The following is a 27,124-nucleotide window of genomic DNA, read 5'->3' as shown; positions in this document are numbered from 1 at the left end:
ATCACAAGTAAATAACTGGGGCCAGAGCCATGGTCTAAAATTCAGTGCCAGGAAATGTATAATAGGTTCCTTTGGGAAGATGGCTAGCCCTAAAAAATATCACATTGACAATATATGCCTCTAAGACTAGACCCAGTGGTCAGGGATCTGGGAACGCATGGAGATGGGAACCTGGACTTTGAGCTTCATGTATCAACAGTGGTAAGGGAATCAAGCTATGCTGCACAACTTATAAACAAGGGTGTATCATCTAGGTCCAGGAAAGGCATAATTTCACTGCACTTGTCCATCATCAGACCAATTACTGAGTATAACACTCCCTTTGGTACATACCTGTCCAAGCCTATGCAACAGCTGGAATATCCGTAGAGGTTCCTCACTAAATCATAAAAGGAATGCAGGATGTAAACAACATCCCCTATGTGGACTGCCTCAAAGCCTTGTCCCTGTACTTGGTATCCTACAGGGTGCTGAAAGCTGATTGATGTCTGGCCTAGAAACATTCTCTGATCCCACACTGATGGATCTGCTGTACACGCACAAAACCAATAACACCAGAATTATGCAGTCTAGAGATTTAAACCTCAACTGTAATAAATAGGGCATAGTAGAGGGATTGGTATGTGTCTCATGCCCTTTCTCTGGAAGAGGCTTCCCATCCATGAAAATTAGCGCTCCATAACCCAATTCAAAGACAGCTTGGACCAGTGGATGGGGAATCATAATTTATTCCTGGTGTGACACATAATTCTCTAATAGGAAAATATAGTCTGTAAATGTCTGACCACTCATGCCCATGTCTACATGCACTACATGATCTTTGCACTACCAAGATGCCCACCCCCAGGATTAAAGCCCCCCCAGGGATTTTTAGCTTATCAATCAGCTATGAACCTGCAAATCTATTATACATCAGAAAAGTATTATAACAAATCACAAACATTCTCAAACATCAAAATGCAATACAGGCATTATCAGCATTTCTAATTTAGTGGATGTGAATAGTTAATATTATTTTGTGGTAATATGTGCTATTCTGAGGTATCTGATGCTTTTCATTTTTCTTTGTATATGGTGGAAAACCAATATTCAGTATTTTACAATTTCTATGGAAGCTAACATTTCACATTACTGTGTTGAACCCAAATAGTTTTATCATGGTCTTCTGACAACCCTATACTGATATACTGGATGGGTGCATTTATTCCAGACTAAGAGATGTGAAATTTGGATTGCACTTGATAGCAATGCAGAAATGACATACTACAGCACACTGCATGGGGAAACAAACAAGTAGGGAAGTGTTATTGTCTACTTACAAATAATTATTGAAAGCATCATTTGGAAATTATAATATTTTTGAATGGAACTCAGACATTGTGCTATGCATTTTATTACAGCTGAAAAATATGATAGAGCACACAGTCTTAGCAAAATAGCACTCCTCTGTTGTAGTACATAATTTTATGAGAAACATGAGCTGTGAAATATTGCTTTGTTTGTTAACAGGATGGAAAACAAATATGCAGCATTTAAAAAAATGTACTAGGCAGTTGAATTAAAAAAATGCTTCACCACCCATGGCCAGGTCTACATACACATGACACAAATTGCAGCAACATAGCACGACCATTTGCTGAAGATACTTGTGTTGGAGGGAGCATTCCAAACTGCAGCAATGACATTTTTGCATTGAAGTTTGCAGTAATGTAGATGGGATACAAATTGTTTTACAATATTTTTGAAATACAACCAGATTTAGGAAGGCTTACACGGAGTTCAAGAGTAGTGTAAGCCTCCGTGTAAGCCTCCTGATTCAGGAACAGCCCAAATCTCCGTGTAAGAGACAGCTAACACGTCTCTTACACGGACTGGGCGTGGAAATGCTCAATACCTCATTTGCAGCTCCAAGATATGCAAATGAGGTATTTGAGCGATCCACGGTTAAAACCAGTCCGTGTAACGGACGTGTTAGCTGCAGAAATGTACTCAGCTGACAACTGAGTACATTTCTGCAAAATTAAAAACGGAGCTATGTCAGCTCCAAATAAAGGGTGCATATGTTTCATTAAGCATGCCAATGGCCAAATATGTGGCCATTGGCATGAAAAAGTGTTGCAAAAATAAGTTATATAACTTTTTTTTTTTCACGGGATTTTCGGGTTTAACTGCAGCGCACACCCGCGCAAACGGGGTGCGCTACCTAAAAGTAAAAACCGAAGCTTATAAGCCCACAATTGTGGGATTTATGTATTACATTGAATGTCAATGGAGGGACTTGCAGACCAAAAACAATATGGCCTCCGTTTAGTGGTTGTCAAGGGAGGGAAGCTCCGTGTAAGACATGTAACTAGTCATTACTAGGCAATCCTATGTAAATGAGGGTTACAATACTGAATCACACTGCCACATAGGTAATGAGCACTTTCTGAGTAGTGTAAGACTTAGAGAAGGTGGAGGAACAGAGTAAGAGGTAGGTGACATCACGGGGGGGAAGGATAGAAACAAATGTACCAGATTGGAGGGCAATGTAAGGTAACAGATGACAGACAGACATCAGAGAGGGAGGTGTGTCTCAACAGAACACTAGGAAAGTCAAGAAATTGAGGGTATACGCTATCCCTACACTCAAAGTTTCTTGAAATACGTGCATCTTGTGGCGATGTCTGCTTGGCGTGTAAGGCAGGCTCAACATATGGGAGCGTGTTGCAGACCGTTTACAACGGTTTGCACGGGCGTGCACGTGTTTAAGGCAGTGTGCGCACATTTTAACATGAATCAGCAAAGCTCACACCGTGTAAGGATGTGTGCGCGTGTAACACCGTGTAGGGATGTGTGCGCGCGTTTAAGTGACTGTGAGCGTGTTTAAGCTGGTGTGCACATTGCTCCCCCTCAGGAAACAGAGAGGAAACAGGAAACAACTAAAATACAGGGAAACTGCCAGAAGATACTACTAGAGTTAATTGGTGGAAACAATTAGAAGCAAACAATTACACAGGCAGACTAGAAGCCCAACCCAGCACTTAAAACACAACAAAGAGCAGTGCAGGCTGTTTCTCACAAGAGATACTGCCAGAAACTAAGCTATCAGAATTGAAAACTGAAAAAAGCTGAACTCAGAGCAGAAATGCTAGGGGCTGCCATGGCTATTATAATCAGGCACAGGCGAATTGCTGAGGGTGGTGACAATGCAGATGCTGACAGACAACCCAGAGTGAGGAGAAGGAGAAGAGTATACAGGCCCAGGGTCACCTACCATGGGTTACATGAGCTGGAGATAGTAGAGCGCTACAGAGTGGACAGAGACCTTCTGCAGCAGATTGTTGAGCTGTGCAGGCCACATCTCACACACAGAACCAACAGAGGGGAACCCATCCCAGTAGAAACCAAGGTATGTGTTGGCCTAAGAATACTAGCAACAGGTACCTTCCAGAGACCAACTGGTGATATGATGGGGATATCACAGGCATCAGCCTCCAGAGTACTGCACCAGTTCCTGGATGCCATGTCAGCACATGTCAGTGATCATATATATGTCCCTAATGACCGTGAGGTTGTGGCCAGCAATATACGTCTCTTCCAGCAAATAGCGGGATACCCTGAGGTGCTGGGTGCAATAGACTGCACGCACATACGCATCAAAGCACCAGCCGGTGAGCCGGGTAGAGCCTACATTAACCGCAAGGGATACCCCTCCGTCAACTGCCAGGTCGTGTGTGATGCCCAGGGCATAATAATGAATGTGTGTGCTGGCTGCCCTGGGAGCTACCACGATTCCCACATCTGGCATCTGACGCAGCTGTACCAATCATTTGCCAATGGGGACTTCCCACATGGACACCTAGTGGGGGATGCAGGTTATGCACTTGAGCCGTGGCTGATGACACCCATCAGAAATGCACACACACCTGAACAGGAACGCCATAATGAGGCACACGCACAAACACGTAATATCATAGAGCGTGTGTTTGGGCTGCTCAAGTCACGGTTCCAGTGTCTGGACACGTCTGGTGGAGCCTTGCAGTACACACCAACTACATGTACCCAAATGATCATGATATGTGCTATGCTACATAATATGATCCTGCGGAAACAGCTGCAGCAGGACCAGCGCAGGGCTGGGCCAAACATCCCCCCACCATTGCCAAGGCCACCACAGGCAGGGGGTGACTCGGAGGAGGAACAACCTGACCTTGTCCCAGTAGGCAGAAGGAGGCATGCCCAGTATGCCCTGGCCTTGGCAAAGAGGCAACGCATAGCACATACGCTTGGTCAGTAGGAACACTGGGACTGATACCCGCTCTGACTCACTCATACAGTAACAGGGATGCCTAACATGACACAACCTGCTTCCAAATGTACAGGGAGTGTATTATGTGTATCCGACAGAGGTGGCCCTGCAGCACCACCTGAGGCATGAATGCCATGTGTTAAGTAATGTAATATCATGTACAATATGCACACCTGAGGACCCCAACTAACATCCATATCCACGCATATGACCCTCATGGAAACAGCTGCACGTCATACAGTGATGTACATGTGCAAAACATGGAACAAGATACAAAATGAGGGTGACTAGCAATAAATAGCATGGATAACCACACACCCATGTTTGTACCACAACAAGAAGCAACATGGAATAGCCATGGTCAAAAACCAATGGCTAAAACCGACTACTACTATATAGCTTGCTGCAGACCACTGTCCTAATAGCAGGAACTGCCCCAGGCCTATGTTCATAGGTTCATAGGTTCATACTAGGCTATCTGCCCTAGGGCATTAATAAGCCTAGCCCAGAGTTTTGTGGCTTCTAGTTGATGGATAATATGCCCATTATTTTGCTGTGCCTCTGTCAAGCAGTGATACTGAGGTTATCCCTGGGTATACCTGCAATCTCCCATCCATTGGTCAAGATCTCACTTGAACAAAGCCAGTGAGGTGCTCAGCCTCACATGTACCAGGATGTTGTTCCACAGCATATGGACTCTCTGGGTGATGAATCTGTCCTCCAGCAATATCCTATTAATATCTGTGTTGAGGTTTAGGTCTCCTGCCCTTGTAGTTCTGATGGATGTAGAGGTCTTGAGGTGAAGCATGTTCATTAATTCTGGGTTGGACATAGCCTTGTATGTCAGGCACAGGTCACCTCTGAGCAGACGGTGCGACTGAATACAGCTGGAATTCCTTCAGTCGGGCAGCATAAGAAATATGTTTGAGACCCTTTCACCTCCTGTCGAGGAATTTGTGGGCCCATCCAATCTGAATGGGGCATTGTATGCAATCATTGGTCTGATGAGCGATGAGTACAGGAACAATGACCTCCCTTGATCTAGATGTGAATCACTGCATGATGAGGTGGCCAATGTAGAAGGCCTTCCAAACTACCCTGGCAATGTGAGTGTCAAACAAAAGGTTACTGTCAACCTGGGTGCCCAGGTCCCTGATAACCTCCTTTGTGCTTAGAGGATTGCTACCTAGATGGGAAGTAGTGGTAACCTTGTTCCTCCTGAAGGGTATGGCTATGCATTGTTTAGTGTTTAATGTAAGGCCATGGCTGTGGCACCAGTTATCCATGTCTATGAGACCCTTCTGAAGGATGTCTGTGTCAGATGGGTTTCCAACTATGCTTCCCAGTTTGCAGTCATCTTCAAACTTTGTCAGCCATAATCCTCCTGTGTTTGCTCGTACTTCTGAAAAGTAGATGCTGAACAAATGTGGGCCCAGGACTGAGCCCTGTGGGACACCACTTGTGACAGCTCTGGAGTGTGAACTGGCACCAGCAACTTTGACCCTGTGTGTTCCGTCACTTAGCCAGTTTGCAACCCATGCTGTGATGTATGGGTTCACAATTAAGCTGGCAATGTTTTCAATGATACCTGAGTGGGGTATTGTGTCAAAAGCCTTTGCCAGGTCAAGGTAGGCTGTGTGGACTGCCTTGCCCACGTCAATGGCCTGAGTGACTGTTTTGAAAAAGTCAACCAAGTTTAAAAGGCATGATCTGCCCTTGACAAAGCCAAACTGGATTGGATCCAATGTCTGCAAGTCCCCTATGTCTTCATTTATAATTCCCGTTATGATCCTCTCCATAGCTTAGCAGAACAGGCTTGTCAAGCTGATGGGATGGTAGTTTCCGGGTTTGGTGGAGGCACCTCCTTTGCGAAGTGGGTCCACCATTGCTGTATGCCACTCCTTGGAACATATCCTGAGATGAGGCTAAGATTAAACAGCTGCCCTAACTGCGGGTGTAATTACTCAGTGAGTTCATGGAGCACATAATTGGGGACACCATCTGGTCCCATGGATAAAGTGTTTTCTGCCTTGGATAGAGCAGTTCCCACCCCAGCAGTGGAGATGTTTGGGGGGCTACAATCCTCTGGTGTAGATACCCCTCCAGTTGGGGGGAGGGGGGAGAAATCTGCACTGAACCTGTCAGCCAGTATGTTGCCAATGTCTGTAGGTGCAGTGATATCAACATCATTCCGAACTAAGTCTGAGCATATCTGGGAGTTCCCTCCCAGGTTTCAAACATAGGTAAAAAAGGCCTCATGATTGTCCCTTGAGTCCTGAGTGGATTTACTCTCAAAACTTGCCTCGGATGATTGTATGGGGGAACCCAGTGTTTTACTCACAATGAGCAGGGGTGTCTTCCCTCCTACGGATTACGCAGTATCTCGTAGTAGCTCCTTCGTTGTGTTGTAGGGCTTGTTTATGGCTAGGGACCACCAGAGTGGATGCTTGCGTGTGGTAGAAAGAGTCTTTATTGGGATTGCCTGATCCATGCAGTCCTGGAGGTGCTGGTAGAAGGCATTTCTAAGTGATACAGTGGCTTGGGTAATGGTGTCCGCTGGCCTGGGGGCCTTGAAAGAGACCACAACAGTCCTCAGAAATGTGAAGTCGGCATTTGAGAATGTCTTCACTGTTTCTTTTCCCATCTGGGGTGTGGGTGGGATGTGGACTCCCACTGAGAGTAGTCCATGATCTGATCTCACCAATGATGGGTATACGTCTGGTGTTGAACAGTGTGACCCCATGTTCGTGATGATGTGTTCTAGTATGTTGCCTCCACTTGAGGGGATTGGGACCAGTTGTTCCATGGCATTTCAGTGTATGAACTCTTGGAACCTTTGTGTTAGAGTGTTGTGGCATGATTAGTGATCCCAGTCTATATGTGGATAGTTGGAATCACCCAGTAGGATGGTGTTTGGAGATACATTTATCCCCTTCAGTGTTTGCAGGATAGCTGTGTGAGGTACCTGAGTTTGAGAGGGTGGCATGTAACATGCTACAAACTGCAGAGCAGTCTTGCCTATGGTCACTGGCACCTGGATGGTCTCTGATGCATTGTGTGTTGCCACCAACCATGAGGTGAGGGTGTCCTTGATGAATATGGACACCCACCATCCTTCTTGGTGTTGTCGGGATGCTGGTGCCGGAATGCATGATATGAGGTAAGACCCGACAGTGCCGGGGTGCTGTCAGAAGCTGTGAACCAGGTTTCAGGCACAGCACAGGCATCAATGTGCTACATACTGAGAAGGGAATAGAGTGTGTGCAGCTTGAGGTTGAGACCTTGGGCATTTAGCAGCATTACCCTTAGTGTCTTTCCTTTACTGTGTTCTAGGGTGGTAGGTGTAGAATCTGAATCTTGCATAAAAAAGGCACAATGGGGGTGGCAAGAGCATCATCTGAAATCCAGAAGCCCAGGGGTGACAGGTGCAAGCCGTCCCTTGCAAATCACCGTGGCCTGTCCAGCATGTCATCCCAGGCAGACAGACATTGGACTCCCTTAGAATGACACCATAGTCTAAGCAAAATATTACAGCTGATCATCTTGTCTCTGTTTATGTGGCATCATACTTGGTGAAGGTAGGATACTGCTGAAGGTCAGGGTCATACCTGCCTGGCCTACATAATCAGAGGGATCCTCTATGTCTCTTTCCATGTAGTCCAGGGAGGTACATCTCAGGTCGTTCACACCAGCATGGATAATGACTGGGTCAGACCTGTACTTGCAGTTTAGTGACCTGAGTGCTTGCATTATGTGGTGGATTCCAGTGCCCGATAGGCAGCTTACTGTTACATCCTCTGTACCTGATCTGGTGAGCGGGACGTCAGTTAGTCTGACTATGGAGTCACCTATGACAAGTGTGTCTGGCATTGTGTTTGGCCTTAAGGGCTGTGACTGTTTGGCACACCAACTCTGTGGTCAATGTGTTGCATGTGCTGTGCCCTGTGGAGGCAGTTGTGTGAGTGTCTGCTGTGGTGGCCACTGCCATTCTGGTAGACTTCTAATCAGAGCCTCCGAGAGTGTCTCTGTGTGTCTATGTGTATGATCTTAAGTTGTGACAGTGCCATGTGAGACTGGATTTGTGATGTGTGTGTGGTTACCTTCACCTTCTCTCTGGTCTTGCTAGTCCTATGTTGAGAGCTCAGCCTCCACTTTGGCTATATAGTCGCATCTCTCACATGTATGTGTGTTTTATGGCAGAAGGAGAGGGTTGTCAGTGTACATGAGGCAAGTGTAACATTGCCTCAATATTCCCAGGTTCACCAGCTGAGCAGGAGAGGACACTAGCAACTGATCCCTAGACATGATAGAAGGAATAGACAAAACAATGTTGGAATACAGGGAGATATCAAGCCCCCCAAACCACATCATACTGTTTGATTGACAATAGCTACACATACACCGGTGTTTCATAGTGTCATAGTCTACTACTAGGCTATCTGCCCTAGTGCATGTATAAGCCTAGCCATAGTGATGTGGCTATTGCCACCCCTTATAGTGGTAATAAGTGTACAGAATAGAGTCTGAATTTTGTGCCTCTGACTTAGTAGTGACACATTATGACCCCCTTACGTAATTGAATAACATGACTGTGTCTCTGTCTAGTCTGTGCCTCCGTCTCATATGCAGTTGTCCAGATGTCTCCTGAAGAGAGTCAGTGAGGGACTCTGTCAAACATGAACTGGGATACTCTGCTAGAGTGTGAGATGCCTCTGAGTTATGACTCTGTCCCTCCAGCATGTCCTATACATGTATGTGCAGAGGTTCAAATACTCAGCTCTCATGGCTCTGCTGGATTTGGATTGCTTGCAGTGGAGCATGTCCACCAAATCCTGATTGGACATGGTCTTGTATGTCAGGCAGAGGTCACCTGTAAGTATGCGGTATGACACTGAACAAAGCTGGACTTCCTCTATTCTGGAAGCATATGACATGTGTTGAAGAACCCAGATCTTCATGGTAGGTACTTTTCGGGTGCAAAGGTGCAAAAGGCAGGATCTGCCCTGTACAAAGCTGAACTAGGTGGGAACAAGGGTCCGTAGGTCAGTAATGTGTCTGTGTAAGAGCTCCATAATGACTCCTCCCATATCTTTGCAGACAAGGCTGGTTAAGCTTGTGTGGTGGTAGTTGCCATGGTCTGTGGAGGCATCTCCTTTGTGGAGTGGGACCACTGTTGCCGTATGCCAGTGTTCAGGTACATATCCTGTAGCAAGACTAAGGTTAAATAGCAGTTGTATATATGGGTCCAGCCCCTTCTGGAGTTCACATAGCATGCAACTGGAGATACCAGCATGTCCCATGGATGCTGTGTACTTGTCTTTGCTGAGTGTGGCTCTCACATGGACATCCAAGATGACAATGAGGTTACATACAGCAGTGATAACTATCTTCTTTTGTGGGTGAGGGAGGGGATAAATCGCACTGAAGCTGTCCGCCAGAATATTGCCAATATCTGTCAGGTCACTGGAATATATGTTGTTGTGTACCAACTCTGAGCATATCTGAGGGTTCACAACCAGGTGTCTGACATAACTGAAGAAAGCAGTGTGGTTACCTTCATTGTCTTTGGTGATTTATGTCCCCAAGTTGACCTTGCATGTCTGTATGAGATAATGTAGCTTTCTACTAGTGCTGATCACAGCATTCTTCCCTTTTGGAGATGTAGCTCTGTCTTGCATTAGTAACCCTCATCTGTCATACAGTTTGTTTATGGCTGGGGTCCACCAGACAGGACACTTTCCCTTTGTGGAGAGGGTCCTGTTTTCATTTGTGATTGTATGGTCCATGCTGTCTGACATCTAGCTAAGGGGAGGTCATTCTGGTTCTGCAGTTATCTTTCATCAGCATTAGAAATTACCACAACAGCCCCTGTGGGGTGTACCTCATGCACACACATCCAGCACCTGTAAAGTCCACAACAGTACCTCACCAGGAGATTGACAGAGCTGGAACACATGTAATGTGTAGTCTGATTAAACAGAGTGCAGCTCCACACACTGCCATGCTGTCCACCCAGATGGAAGCTGTGCCTGATGTAGAAAGCCATGTCCAAGCTGGAATCAATGCACATGCTGCACCTTGTACAATCTGAATGGCAGGGAGCTATGCACATGAGGGACCTGAACCCCAGCACTGACATATATAGGACAGGCTGTACTGCATTATCCAAAACACAGAAGCCACCCCCACACATGAGTAAACTACCAGTACAGGTTGTCCGTAGAGACACTGGTTGAGTCCCCTCAACAGGAATCCTAATGAGTGGATGGGAGGTTTACCCTGGGTATCAATGTTATGTCACAGGTAGACAGAGGCACAGTATACTAAACAAGACATATGACATGGCAAACTACGCTTACAATGTGTTGATGGACAAACACACTCTCCGACTAGCATTAGAAATGGTCTAGGGCACATCGGTAGTGTTCGCCAATGTACACCCATGTTGTGGAATACACTACTGATGTTGGATGAGGCTGTTGTAAGTAGTTCACATCTGAACAAAATGCAACATGGTCAGATAGGTTCATAGGTACATAGGTTTATACTAGGCTACCTTCCCTAAGGCAGGTATAAGCCTAGCACAGAGTTCATTGGCATAAACCACTCCTTATATGGAAAGAGTACTGTGCCCATTATTTTGTCATGCCTCTCTCCAGCAGTGACACCATGATGATCCCCGGGTTAAACGTATGACCTTCCATCCACAGGTCAAGATACCTCTTGAACACAGCCAGCAAGGTGCTCTGCCTCAAATGGACCAGGATTGTATTCCACAGCATAGGGAGTCTCCGAGTGATAACTCCATCCCTCCAACATGTCCAACATACATCCCTGCTAAGGTGTAAGTCACCTGCACTAGTGGTTCAGGTGGATCTGCCGATTCTGAGGTGGAGCATGTCCATTAATCTCTGTTTGGACATGGCCTCGCATGTCAGGCACATGTCACCTCTAAGCAGACGGTATGTGAGTGAATAGAGTGTGAGTGTCTTCAATCTGGCAGCATATGACAGCTGTTGGGGTTCCTTGATCCTTTAGGTGGGGACATTCAGGGTGTCTCCAATTGCTGCAGATGTTGGGTGAGATACAGCCAGAATAGGGCATTCGACTCGATCACCGGTCTGATAAGAGAAGAGTACAGGGGAACAATGACCCACTAGATCTGGATGTGAATCCCATCCTGATCAGGTGGGCAATGTAGAAGGTCTTCCTAGCCACTTTAGCAATGTGAGTCTCAGAAGAACGGCGACTGTCAACCTGGGTCCCCAGGTCCATGATAACCTCCTCTGTGCTTAGAGGATTGCCACCTATATGGTAGCTTGGGGTCACCTTGCTTTTCCTGAAGGGTATGTCTACACATGTTGTGCACTTTGACTTCAGGCCATGGCCCTGGCACCAGCTATCAGTTACTGTGAGTCCCTTCTGAACGATATCTTTGTGTGATGCACTGTCCACTATGGTGCCCAGTGTGCAGTCATCTGCTAACATTGTCATCCAAAGTCCTCCCATGTTGGCCTGTACTTCTGGGAAGTACATGACAAACAATGGGGGCCAAGGACTGAGCCCTGTGTGACACCACCTGTGACCAGCTTGGAGTCTAACATAGTGCCAGCAACTCTAACCCTGTGGGTCCTGTCCTTAAGCCAGTTTGCAACCCATCTTGTGACATATGGGTTTACATTTCAGTTGTTAGGGTTTTCCACAATACCTGAGTGGGGTATTGTGTTGAAAGTGTTTGCAAGGCCAAGGTAGGCTGTATGGACTGCCTTTCCCCAACAATGGCCTAAGTGACCAATTTGAAGATGTCAACCCAGTACAAAAGGCATGATCTGCCCCTGACCAAGCCAAAATGGGATGGGTACAATGTCTGCATGTCCCCTATATCTTTGTTTATGAGATCAATTATGATCCTCTCCATAGATTTGCAGACTACACTTGTTAAGCTTATGGGGCAGCAATTACCAGGGTCTGTAGAGGCACTGCCTTTGTGCAGATGTGCACAACTGGACCCTAACCAGGCTGTTGTGCACACTATGGAAATGTAAAGCAGTGATAGGACTAAAGCCCAGGATACTGACCACCACAGTGAAAGTACTGAAACACTACACTAGACAGTGCTACAGTGTTAGGTCAGTATGAACGGATGTTGACAATTGTGTGCAAAGTATCCCATGCAAAACCTGCAGGCACAGTATACTCCCTGTTTTGTTCACACAAAAAGCATTTGGACAGTAACTACACAACATGGCACAGAACACACAACCATAAACTGGAGGTATTTGTTGAAGGTCACACTCATCCACAAATGTGATGGGCTGCAGAGTTCAACATATGTAAAGCCCACACTGGGCATGCTCATACACTTAGATAAATGAGACATCTTTCACACAACATGCCATGGGAAGGCTGAACTGGGCATGCTCACACACTTGGTCCAAATGTTACTCCTAGCAAATGTGAAAACACACCAGAGGATGCTCATCCCCCTTTCTAGAAACTGATCATGTAAGCACCCTATAAGTATATTGGAGAAAAGGAATCTCTCAGTAATCCGAATAGTGTCCTGTGCTAATGCATTCGTCTGTAGTGTCATAACATAGTTAGATAGGGGTTTGAATCCAGCAGGTGGCAAGTGTGTGTGAAGGGGGGTACGTGTGTGTGTAAGTGTGTATGAAAGAAACATCCCTTTTGGCAACTGGGAAAACACACCACAGGATGATCATTCCACTTTCTAAACTCTGATGATGTCAGCACCCTATAAGTATATCAGGGGAAAGGAAATCCCCCAGTAATGCGAATAGCGCGCTGTGCTAATGCATCCGTCTCTAGTGTCATAACATAGTTAGGTAGGGGTTTGAATCTAGCAGGTGGTTAGTGTGTATGAAAGAATCATCCCTTTTGGCAACTGGGAAAACACACCACAGGATGATCATTCCACTTTCTAAACTCTGATGATGTCAGCACCCTATAAGTATATCAGGGGAAAAGAAATCCCCCAGTAATGCAAATAGCGCGCTGCGCTAAAGCGTCCGTCTCTAGTGTCATAACATAGTTAGGTAGGGGTTTGAATCCAGCAGGTGGCAAGTGTGTGTGAAAGGGGTAAGTGTGTGTGTAAGTATGTATGAAAGAATCATCCCTTTTGGCAACTGGGAAAACACACCACAGGATGATCATTCCACTTTCTAAACTCTGATGATGTCAGCACCCTATAAGTATATCAGGGGAAAAAAAATCTCCCAATAATGCGAATAGCGCGCTGTGCTAATGCGTCCGTCTCTAGTGTCATAACATAGCTAGATAGGGGTTTGAATCCAGCAAGTGTGTGTGAAGGGGGGTAAGTGTGTATGATTGATATATCCCTTTTGGCAACTGGGAAAACACACTACAGGATGCACATACCCCTTTCTAAACGATATCACAATTATGTATGGCTTTTGATTACAGACATGCCACGTGTGTTGTGCACATACAGAATACCCATGTGTGTGGGTTGTCCCTCACAATAATGCATGACATTGATTACACCAGTTATGGCAATGCACACATGATGTATGTGTGTGCCAAATACACATATGTACCTGTGGCTTTCAATAGTTACCATGTGTGATGCCTGCCACATGTGAATACATGGTATTTGCACAGGGTAACATTATGACCGTGGTCTTCTGTGCAGGTGCTGCATGTGGTATGTGTTTATACAGTGTGTGATGTAGATGCTATCAGCCTAGTAGTGAGGGATGCACACCTGGTCTGGGGCATAAAGTCTACATGTTGTTGATGTACAGGAGCTGCATGTTTTCACCTGTTGTGGGAGTGGTAAGACAGTATTCCATAGCAATGCAGTGACTGCATGCTAAGAACCATTCAGCTAGGGTGTTGTAGCTACACTTATTCATTAGCATTCAGTAATTTGTCGGAATCCCTGGTGAGGGTCTGATGCCAAACAATGTCAGGGGTCTACCAGCCTGTGTCACTTGCTCAGTGATCCCTTCCATGTTCCCTATCATGTATCCCAGTGAGCGACATCCAACATCAGCTGTGGTGGCATGGACAATGCATCTGACTGACTTGTATGTTGTTGTTACAGTTTGGCCATGTGTTTCCATCTCATACATGTGATGTACACCCATGGGTAGGGGATAGGGTTGACTGTGTACATGTGTCAGCTGTGACATTACTACATGACACACATATTCCACAACTGTACCATAGAGGTGACTGACAACTGACCTTTGCACATGCTACCAGAGTATTGAGATTACATTGGTGATTGACAGCACATAGGGCCAATGGTGAAAAAGAGACATAGGTCCATAGGTTCGTACAGGGATATCTGCCCAGGGCATGTATCCACCTAGCCAGAATGTGTGTGCCTTTCAACATGCATTGTGAATCTGTCTTGCTATGCCCTTTTCCAAGGTTAGTATACTGTGCCTCTTTCTCACAGTGACACATAAGTGATACCCAGGGTAACCCTACAATGTCACATCCAGTCATTAATATCACTCTTGAAGATAGTCACTGAGTCAGTCTGCCTAACCTCTATTGGGATAATAATCAGGAATGAAGGGAGCCTCTGAGTTGTGAATGTGCCCCTCCAGCATGTCCTATGTATATCACTCCTGAGGTTCAAGTATTTCCAGCGTGTATCCTGGTGGGATCTGGATATTCTGAGATGCAGCATGGCCATTAAGTGAGGGTATGACCTGGCCTTCTATGTCAGGCACAGATTGCCTATGAAGAGGCAGTATGTCACTGAGTAGAGCTGCTGCTACTTTAACCAGTCAGTATGTGGCATCTGTTTGAGCACTTTGATCCCCTTGTCGAGGTACATATGTGGTATCTCCAGTTGCTGCAGGTGTCTGGTAAGGTGCATGCCGACAGGTTCATCATAGTCAATTATGGGCCTGATGAGGGATGAGTAAAGGGGCACAATGTCCTCCCCTGGCCTACATGTGGATCCCATGATGATGTGGCCCATATAACATGCTTACCTAACCACTTTGTCCATGTCGTTGTGAAATGGTAGAATGCTATCAACCTGCGTACCCCAAGGTCCATAATTCCTTTGTCTGCACTTACTGGATTAACACATATGTGGTACGTTGTGGTCACTTAGTGTTTGACAAAGGGGATGACTATACTCTTTCTGTCATTCACGTTGAGGCCATGGCTGTGGCACAAGTCGTGTGTTTGCAAGAGTCCCTTTTGGAGGATGCGTGTGTTAGCTGGTGAGTTGATTATGGTGTTCGGTCTGCAGTCACCTGCGACTTGCTGAGCCACAGTACTTCCATGTTGGCCTGTACCTATGACAAATATATAATGAACATGACAGCTCCTAGGGCTGTGCCTTGTGGGACACCACTTGTACCAGGTTGGAGGCTGACATGGCTACAGCAATTCTACCATGTGTGTTCTGCCCTTGAGCCACTGTGCAATACCCATAGTGACATAGGGGTTAATATGTACACTGGTGAGCTTCCCTAGAATGCACAAGTGGGGTATTGTATCCAAGCCTTATGCAAGGTCCAGGTAGGCTGTGTGGACCTCCTACCCCTTGACAGTGGCCTTGGTGACTGTTTCAAAGAAATCAAACAGGTTTGAGAGGCAGGATTTGCCATTGACAAAGCCAAACTGTGTATGGTGACATGTCTGTAGGTCCACAATATCTAGATATGTGAGGTTCATGATGATCCTTGCCATAGCTTTGCAGACAAAGCTAGTCAGACATATGGGGCAAGTAGTGTCCAGGATCCGTGACGGCACCACCTGAATGTTGAGGGACCACTGTTGCTGTATGCCACTCTCTGGCCACATATCGTGTATTAAGGCTGGGATTGAACAGTGGTGTTATGTCTGGGTGTAGCTCTTCTTGTGGTTCATGTAGGACACAGCCTGGGACACTGTCTGGTCCCATTGATGCAGTGTTTATTGCTTTGGGAAGGGCATCTCTTACCTGAGCATCTGTGATGTCAGGGGGGGAAGCACTGTGCTGCGAGACATATTTGCCCTTTTGGTGTGGTGGGGAGAGAAGGCAGCATTGAACCTGTCCACTAGGATGATGGCAATGTCTGTGTGTTTTGTATTTTGTGTGACATCTTGGATTACCTCTGAGCATATCTGGGTAGTACCACCCAGGTTACTAACATAACTACAGGCAGCCTTGTGATTATCCTCAGTGGCTTGTGGAATCCTCTCTCAAAGATGGCCTTAGACAATCATATGGGTGCCTGTAGTTGTCTTCCAATACTCATCAGTGGTGCCTTCACATTTTGGGAGGTTGTTGTATCATGTAGTGGCGTCATCCTTCTATTGTATAGTGTGTTTATGGCTGGTGTCCGGCACCCAGGACATCTGCCTTTGGAGAATTGGGTCATGCTTTCATATGTGGCTTCATGATCCATGCATTCCTGAATGTGTCCACAGAATGCCTCTATACAGGTATCTGCAGTCTGGTCCATATTTTCAACAGGCCTTGGGCCTTTGAAGGTTTCCACATCATTTATGAGGGGTGTGCACTTGCTTGACATGAGCTGTTGACAGACGTGACGCCCTCCAGACAGAGCAAGGTGAGGGTCACAGTCAGCTACCTGTTGGGTGATAGAATGTGCCACATAACACAGGCACACAGGTCACTCCACAGCAAGTACAGCTATGAGGCAGACATTGTCCATGCTGGTGCAAACAACCTGAGACGTACCTCCCTGGACCACATGGAAAGAGACACAGAGGAGCTCTTACAGCACCCTCTCAAACTAAGGACTCCCACACAGCCTTCATGCTGACACAGGAGAGTTTAGATTACTCTGCAAACACCATCATACTGGGTGATGCCAGCTACCCAAACATAGACTGTGAACATTACACAAGCCACAATACCCAAGCTCTAAGGTTCCCATTGATCAGACATTCTTTGGCTATGAAACAGGTAACCAACCTTCCCACAAAAGGGGCAGATATACTAGAGCTGATCTTCACAAACATGAGTACAAACTGCTCACCACTGGGAGTATATCCCTCATTGTTGCAATCAAACCATATACTAATCACGCTGGAGTTCTGGATCCCCCATATATGCAAACCTCAAACACATCGATGTGTGTGTGGGAAATGTCCCTATTAGCAACTGTGACAGTACAGTACAGGATGCAGATCCCCCTTTTGAAACACTGATGATGTCAGGACTGTATAACTATATCACCTGTAGTAAAGTCCTCCAGTAATTTGCATAGCGCGCTCTGCTAATACGTCTTTCTTCAGTGTCATAACGTAGTTAGGTAGGGGTTTGAATCCTGCAAAGGGAATGTATGTGTGTTAGTATGAGTGGGGTTTATGTGTGTGCACTATGCTAGGAGGGTTAACTGCCTTTTGCCAACTGGGAGAACACACTACAGGGTGCACATCCCTCCTCCTACACACAGATGATGTCAGCACCCTCTAAGTACAGCATTAGTAAAGATTTCTCCAACTACTGCAAATAGCACACTCTGCTAATGTGTCTGTTTCTACTGTCATTGCACAATTAGGTGTGGGTTTGAATCTTGCAAATGGAAAGTATGTGTTTTACTGTTGGTGGGGTTAGTGTGTGTGCACAATGATGGGGTGGGATGTGGCTTTTGCCACATGGGGCTATGCACTGCAGGGTGGTCATTACCCTTAACAAGCAGTGATGTTGATAGCACCCTATACAAACAAAACTACAAAACAGAAGGTGGTGATACCAATAACACATGTAAGGTAACACTTCTTCAAGTAATGTCCACAAAACGGAGTAGGATAATCAAACAATTCTTTTATTCTATACAGACAACATGACAACAGACAACTAACTGCCAGTACTAAGTATAGTGTTACATGCTACTGTAACACGCACATGTACCCGAATATACCTAGATAGTGTTCTGAAGCCTGAATGTGGCAAGTGTGTGGATGTGGGATGTGTCTGTGTGTGCATTTCCGTATGGGAAACATGTTTGATGTGGCAATCAGGGTACTACAATACCTGATGCACATTACATCTTTCAACTGATGAGGTTGCCTGCACCCTGTGAGTACAGGTAGAGAAGGGGATGCCAGTAGTAAACAACATTGTGCACTTCTCAAATGTGCACCTGTCATGTATCAACAGCTACTCATGTAGGGTGATAAATAATGGGAATGGCAGGTGAGCGTGTGCATGTGTGTGGGTAGCAGGGTGTGTATAAATGCATGTGTGACAGAACAGATACATGTAGCTGAATCTACATAACAGCACAAGATGCGCATTGCCATAGTCAATGTTAGCATGTGATGGTGTGCAGCTGGTACACTTTGTTAAGTAGTATGGGTGCAGATAACAATTGAGGACATTCATACAGTTACTGCAGCAGGACTGCTGGGATATACACACAATTATACTGCAACAGTCAACAGTTACCAACATGTTACTACTTATACACATCTATGTAGTCACCCTGTGCATCAGCAACGTGTTTACCTTTACCTGCACCGATGTTGTAGTATGCAGGAGGTGGCACAGTGTCATCATATGCACAGAGTGTGGGTTAGGTATGCCCAAGCCAGCCACTGGTAACACCAATTGACATGTGTGTGTATGTGTGTTCGTGAGGGGCAGCAGTACAGGGTGGACCGGTGTTGGTGCAGTGTGTGTGTGTATGTGTTTGCCCTAGGTGTTAGGTTTCTGCATGTGTGTAAGCACGCACACAGTCCACATAATGGCTGCCATGTACAGGGTTTTGTGGACAGCCACAGACTGCACCTGTCAGGTCATCCAGATCAGTGTCTGTGGGCACGGACACGGTACCTGGTCCTGGCAGGGGTGCTACGGGCCGTATCCGGTACTATCCCAGACTGGGTACTGTCATCGGAAGCAGGGGTGTGTTGACTGGACACAGTTCCCTGTTGGGACTGTCCAGAGCCACGTGCACGTGGTCTCCTGGGGCGTCTTGATGACAGCACAGACCCAGCATTGCTGGGGCTGGTGCTGGCACTTGAGGCGCGCGAGTGGGCCTGTTGTCGTCCGCAGCCACTGCCAGCTGGTGCTGTTGCTGGCATACGGCCACGTCGACGTCGCAAACGCACACCATCGCCCTGGCCCATGGACATCTGGTTGTGGAGCAGCTGTTCTATGCCCCCACAACGTCTGTCAACGACATCTGTGAAGTTACGGATAGCATTCGCAACATCACGCATGCCGTCTGTCATGGCTGTGCGACATGCTCTCAGCTCCCTCAGACCCTGTCTGGTGTACCTTTCCATACGTGCCTGTGCCTGCATGACAGTTCTAAACATAGTGGAGGTTGACATACCTCCTGGGCACGCCGTCGGCCAGAGGCAGTACGGCCACAGATGCCCCCACGAGAACCCATGGGCGACTGTCTGCGTGGTACCATTGGAGGCCCCTGCTCATGGCTGCCTTGTGGGGATGCATGTACCACAGGTACCACATTACCCTGATCTATGCCCACTGCAGACTGTCCATCACCTAGGGACAATGGTGACAAAGGATGTAACGGCAGGATGACTGTGCGCATTGACGAGGTTGAAAGCTGTGTACTGTCAATTGGCTGACCAATGGTGGACCCAGACACACCTTCCTGCACCATTACAGACATTTCATCATCGTCAGTACCTGGGGCACAAGATTCAGGTTCCCTGCTGCAGGTCACCAGAGCAGCACCAGAACCTACGGGAGGAAAACATGGAACACAGATTACAGTCTCACTACATATTTGACAGAGATGCACTTCAATACTAATGCACACATTCAGAAATGGACACATGCACTCATGGACACTAACACACATGCACACTTGGGCACAGGCACACTTGCACACATGCACACCCCACAGTAAACACACACATCATTACCGTGTTACACTACTCAATTTACTACCTGTCAATTACAGTTATTGTGAACACAGTCACCAGCATGTCTACTACAGAGTTACACTACTCTTCCTAGTTTTATAAATTGTTTTACAGATAATGTTAAAAAGACTCACCAGCATGTATGGCCTGCCTCATTGCTAGATGGGAGGGACCTGGAAGTGTGAAGAGAGTAATGTCAGTGGGCACATGTGTGCCATTCGTTTTGCACATGATACAGTACAGTAGTACACTAGTTCCCTTATACACATCAGCTGCACATCATGTCCGTATATATATCATGATGACAGATACATACCACATGCACACCTTATGCGTGCATGAAGTAACAGCGTACAGAACAGTCATATGTACATACCAGGAGTTAACTCTAATCTCACCCTTACCTCTCTTCAAACGTCAACTCAAACTGTACTTCCAAACCACTGGCTTTGTTCTTCTTGGAGTCCAGGCTAACGTCCCTCTCCCTACCCTCACTTTACCTTTAACCCCTCATTGTGCATAGAAACTAGCTTCTACTCTGTTTTTTTTCACCTTGATGTCCTTCTATGCTCTGACCTACTTCTCACATCCCTCCCACCTCCTCTTGACTGTCTTCCTTCTTTTCCTCACTTCCCTTCTTGACTCCTGCCTCTTCCATATCATTGTATCTGTCATACTCCTTCTACTTCTCTACCCTTCTGAGCCCTAACTATTATGTATATGGCTTTTGCCTTATTGCATAACCATTATGCTTTAGGTAGGATTGCTTTGAAACCAACGGTACATTGTGTATGACTCTAAACTGTTTGACTTCCTTACATGTATGTTGATTTAATTAACAGGCTGGTGTACAATTCTATTATGTTGGCTGTCTGTATTAACAACTTGTCTGTCTGCCTTTATTACGTTATGTGTGGAGCTTTTCTCCACAGGCCTCTACTGAAAATGGACTTATATCCAGCTAGACTATCTGGGTCAACAAATGTAAAAGTAATAACAATAAATGAATATGGCATCTTACCTGCACGCTCGTTGTCTTGCTGCTGTGTGGATCCAACCTCCATCATGATGCCTGAGTGTTGCTGTTGTTCTGGGGCTGGATCCACAACACTTAGCAGTAGCCCCTCCTGTCTGGTGAGGGGGGGATGTGGCCACCCCCCCACCTGTGGCAACCTGTTGCCTGCGGATATCTGCAGCACGCTGGTGGACATTTCTTATCAAATCACTGCAGTGATGTCTCACCTGCTCATATGTCCTATCATGCATGCCAACATCATGTATCCTGCTAACGAGGTTTTGCCACAGTGCAGACCTCTCCTGCTGATTCTGGGTGGTGCGTGAGAACAGGATGGCATAGTCACGCACCAGGCTCTGGTGAATCACGTCATCCTCTGCAGCAGAGTAGGCAGGGTTCCTTTTTGGTGCCATGTCTATCTGGAAAGGTGCACAAACAGGTTATCGGCATAGTATCTCAACAATACATGGTACACATTCTATACAGGGAGTGTTAACTTCTACTTATTACTGCTTGGTTAAAACTTGATTACAGTGTAGCTATCATTCTATGTCATTTGTACTAAGTACTTGGCCTTCAGACCGGTTGTTTTACATTAGGGAGGTTGGTGGCAAGCACTGCGGTGGCAGGACACATATCTTTCATCCATTGAAGTTGGGAACTGCTAATTGAGGGCCCAGTGTACAAGTGTATTACTTCTGGTATGGGCAGTTGGCCTTCAGGCCAGTTATTTAACATTAACGGGGTTTGTGGTCTGCACTCGTGTGTGACAATAGGCTGTACTCTGCCATTCATAGCTGGGGACATCTGGTTTCAGGTTTATAGTGCCTGCATATCTGAGCTGTATCTTACTGACATTGCTACACCTTGTTTGTTGTAGCAAACACTACATCCAGGCCTCCTGGATCTACCTTTGTTTATATGCTTGTTATCTGTTAGCTTGTTATTTCACTGGTATGCTACTTCCACATAGTACACAGCTTCTCAACACATCTGTGACTCACTACTGATATCTGCATTGCTTACTGTGCGTACTTCCATGTTACACATGACAGCAAGTGACTGCTTGTCATTGTTGCATTTACTTAATTGTGACACATTGCACTTAGGTTACCTGGCACTTGCTCACTGACGCTTTTATATCAGTCAGCAGTTGTAGGTAATGTCAGTACACCGTCACTCCCCACTGGACCTTGTTTTCAACCATTAATTATTACAGAATTCACAATAGTATTCTAGCATGTCCAGAGGTCAGTTGTCAGTTCCCTCCCCAGTCCAGCTGGTGAGTGTGGTACTCCAGAGACAATGTTAGAACAGATGCATGTACACAGACAACCCCCTCCTCTTAACAATAAATTCAAACTCATGTGAGTGATGCAACCCTATACCAGACTGGAGGCTAGGCTCTGTCTACTCAATACCGCCATAACCAGTCAGGTGGCAAAGGGGACCACTCACTACACTTCCAGTCTCACGTAGACCTACCACAACAGCGGACCTAACACATGATCACACATGATCATACTTGTAGGCTCGGACCACAGCTCTGCCTATGCAGCAGAGACCTCCTAAGCAGACATCCAGGCAACCACTACCACATAAACGAACATGTGCAACACATATCACACAAAGCCAATGTGCTGAACACTCACAGCCATTAACAGTTAACAACACACCTCATACACCTGTACTAGGTGCCTCTATCATCAGGCACACTCACATCACGTTCACCAGGCTTAACGAGGTGAGGGTCACAGTGTGCAGCCTGTCAGGCACTATGACCTGCCACATAACACAAACACTCAGGTAACCCCAAGGCAGGTACAGGTATGACTCAGTCAATGTCCATGCTGCTGTGAATGGCCTGACACATTCCTCCCTGGACTACAAGACATGAGACAGTACAGAGCTCTCTGAGCACGTAGCCCGAGACAGTTTGACCCTGACCTTGAGTAGCATCCTACTCTCACCTAGAACGATGCCACAATATAAAGGCACGATGATCCCTTCCAACAATTGACTGACATACTGGTGTCATTCACAGGTGTGCCAATGCCTGCCATCTTGGGGTGGTATGCTTTGCTAGGGACAGCTTGCACCTGTCACCACAGTCCTATTGACATTTGGCGGAGCCTCCTGCTACACCCATAGTGCCTGTATTAGGCAAGGCTCATAAGGCAAACCCACATCCATTTGTATCACAAAGGATGAGGAAGTAAGAGAGATGCTACTCAACACTGGACGTCTAGACCTAAGGATGCACGCACTCAAAACCCTACCTAGCATTCTGGACATCGATATCTGTGCAGTAACATGAACCTGTTTCAGGTTTCACAGGAGCACACCAGTACTACTACGTTATAGCTGTTACCATTCTTGTCGGCCCCAACACTTGAACAAGGGAGGGGGAGTATCAGTATTCAATGCAAATTCCCACACCTCCACATTGGTGGCACAGTACAACATAGGTGTTAGGCCATTGAGTACAGAAGACATAGTTGGGGACCTGGGGAAGAAACATGGTAGTGGTCTGTCATTTGTCTACCACATGGCCAACGTGGATTGAAAGACATGTTATATAGCCCAGCTAATCATGAGGGATTCACATGTATGGCAGGGGAGGTCATTGTGCCTCTTTACTCATCCATCTTCAGGCCTATAATTGTGTACAATGCACCTTTTGGGATGTACCTAACCAGACACCTACAGCAACTGATACAGGACAACAGTACATCATCAAGGGGATGCAATGGCTCACACAGATGTCATATGCTGCCCAGGTAAAGTGAATCCAGCTGGACTCAGTGGCATACTGCCTGTTCAGAGGCAATCTGTGCGTGCCATATACAGCCATGTCCTACCTAGCAGTAATGAACATGCTGCACCTCAGGCAATCAGAGTCCCATACAGCCACATGCTCAGGAGAGCTGGACCTCAGCACTGACATACATGGACATGCTGGAGGGGCATATTCCTAACCGAGAGGCTCCCTTCACTCTGTAATGAGCTCACACTACTGGTTAGGCAGAGTCCCTCATTGACTCTCTTCCATAGGAATCTGGATGAGTGGATGGAGATCATAGTTGTACCCCAGGTATCCCTTCTATGTCACTGTTAGACAGACGCACAGTATACTAACGTCAGACAAGGGCATAGCAGCATAACTTGTAATTGGGTGGCAAAAGACAAACACATTCTACTAGGCTTACCAATGCCCTAGGGCAAATAGCCTAGTATGAACCTATGAACATGTGTGTACTGCTATAGTACTTCTGCCATATGTTGCATGTGTGTGTGTTGTGGGGATGCACAGGTAATGGCCAGATACTTCTGCACAGGTGACACGTCTGACACATTCTGGGTGTTCATCCATACATACTGGATGTGTGCTGCCATCCAACCCTGTGATGTGGACACACATTACTCAGCCTGGATATACATATCCGAACAATACCACAAGCACAGTACACTACCTTGCTATGTATGCATGTAATTACACAGTTATTCAGTAGTTATGACAGTGATGCTATCCATGCAGCCCACTGTGCCAGTGGAAGCCACAACACACACCGCCAGCACCTTTGCATATGCTTACCACAGACATCCCACATACTGCATGTACTGTGCACACATATATCTAACCCAGAACAACTGCACACCACTTATTAATCCTGTCCAGTGGACTACAGATACAGGCATATTGTATAACAATAGTAGGAGGCTACTGCAGCACAGGGCAGATTCACATGACGGGAAGGCATCTGTTGTCTGCAGTGTTAAGATGCTTCACATTCACCAAATGCACAGATATTGGCAACATTGTTGCAGACAGTTTAGGTGCAGGTACCCCCCATTCTCCTACACATGTGGTATTAGTTATCCCAGATGACTGTAACCTCCCTATCCTCTCACATGTCCAGGTGAGAGCCACCCTCATCATTGCAGAACACATATCATCACTGTTACGAAATGGTATCTCTGGATGTGTGCTACATTCACCCCTGGAGGACATAGCACCACATGACAGACTGATATTAATCCCTGGCCATACTACAGGATATGTACCTGAACAGTGCCATACATACACAGTGGTCCCACACCAATGAGGAGGAACCTCTACTGACCCTGGGAACTACTGCATCATATGCACAACTGGCCTTGTGTTCTAAGCTATGGAAGTGTTAGGTATGGGCCACATGTACAACAGTATTACATATGTTTATATTTCAGGACTATGTACACACAACCTATCTCATGGACATACCTATAGATAGTGAACTATGATACATTTGGAGGTGTCACAGTATACACAGGATTAACCTGCTACTTTGCATTACCTGTGTTTGTGGCAGCTGTTGCTGTGCCAGTGGTGCTGCTTGCTGCTTGCTCCTTGCTGCTTGCTGCTTGCTGCTGCTTTTGCTGCTGGCAGTCCTAATATTTGTTTGGTTGTTTTCTCTGTCTCTGTCTCTGTCTCTGTCTCTGTCTCTGTCTCTCTCTCTCTCTCTCTCTCTCTCTTTCTCCGTAGTTTTTGTGCAATGAATGTATTGCATGAGTGTAGTGTGGGTACTCAATGCTTTTGTAGGTATCTGCATAGGTCCATGTGATGGCCTCTGCACCAATTGTAAGGCAGCATTTGCTAATTGCATGCAGCTGGGTGTGTACTGATTGCATGTCTCACTGTGATTTCAGGACACTGCTATAAAAGGGTATGTGAGATAGGCGTTGCCCTTTCAGATTGTAGGGTGTGGACCATGCTGGTATGCTGTTGACAGTGTTTTGTGAGTGTGAAGGTTAGTACATCTCCCATGCTTCATGCTGTGTTGTAGATTCAGGTTGCTGCATTTATCTTGCCTGTTCCCTGTAGTGAGTGTGTATGCATACTGACACCTACAACTATATGTCATATGTATTGCTATATAAATATATATATATATCTGTGTACATATACATACTTTCATGTATGTACATTAGCTGACATTATTGGGTACAAGCTAACAATTAGCAGGGCTGTTTCTGTTAACACTACACTAGTATGGGAATCCAGTAATTGGGACTATAAAAGTCTGCATGACATGCTTTGGGTAGTAGACATACTATATTGCCTTTATCTTCATTCCTACTATTACATGTTCCACTTATTTAGCACTATATTCCTGTATGAGAGTCATGGCTTAGTGGTAGGTCATACAGACTAGTGTTACAATGGTCTTGTGGTAGGGCCTACTAGTATGCTCATATTCTGCTTTTGAGTTGAGTATAGGGCCTATCAATCAAAGTGCTGGAGGCACCTTTAAGCAGTTAAAGGGGTTAGTAGGTCTCACAGGAGCCAGGCTGTGTTGCAGATTCTGGTTGCTGCATATATCTTCACTGTTTCCTGTAGTGAGTGTGTATGGCTACTGAGACCTACAACTATATTTCATATGTATTAATATATATTTATATATATGTATGTGTAGATATACATACCTTCACATATCTACATTACCTTACGTTATTATGTACAAGCTAACAGGTAGCAGGGCTTTTTCTGTTAACACTGAACTAGTATGGGAATCCAGTAATTTGGCCATTAAAACTCTACCTGACATGCTTTGGATAGTACATCTCCTATATTGCCTTTATACTGATTCCTACTATTACATGTTATATTTATTTTAGCACTGTGTTCATGTAAAGCAGGCATGGCTTAGTGGTAGGTCATACAGACTAATGTTACCAAGGTCCTGGGTTCGAGACTGACAGTGGGAATTTATTTTTCTTTGTAAACTTTCAAACTGAGTACAGGACCTGTCAATCAAAGTGCTGAGGCCACCTTTAAGCAGTTAGAAGGGTAAGTAGGTCACACAGGGGTCAGGCTGTGTTGCAGATTCAGGTTGCTGCAATTATGTTCACTGTTTCCTGTAGTCAGTGTGTATGGATACTGACACCTACAACTATATTTAATATGT

The sequence above is a fragment of the Protopterus annectens genome, chromosome 2.part2, assembly GCF_019279795.1.
Source record: "Protopterus annectens isolate FY-2018-M chromosome 2.part2, PAN1.0, whole genome shotgun sequence".
Lineage (NCBI taxonomy): Eukaryota > Metazoa > Chordata > Ceratodontiformes > Protopteridae > Protopterus > Protopterus annectens.
Note: the sequence above shows the minus strand (reverse complement) of the source record.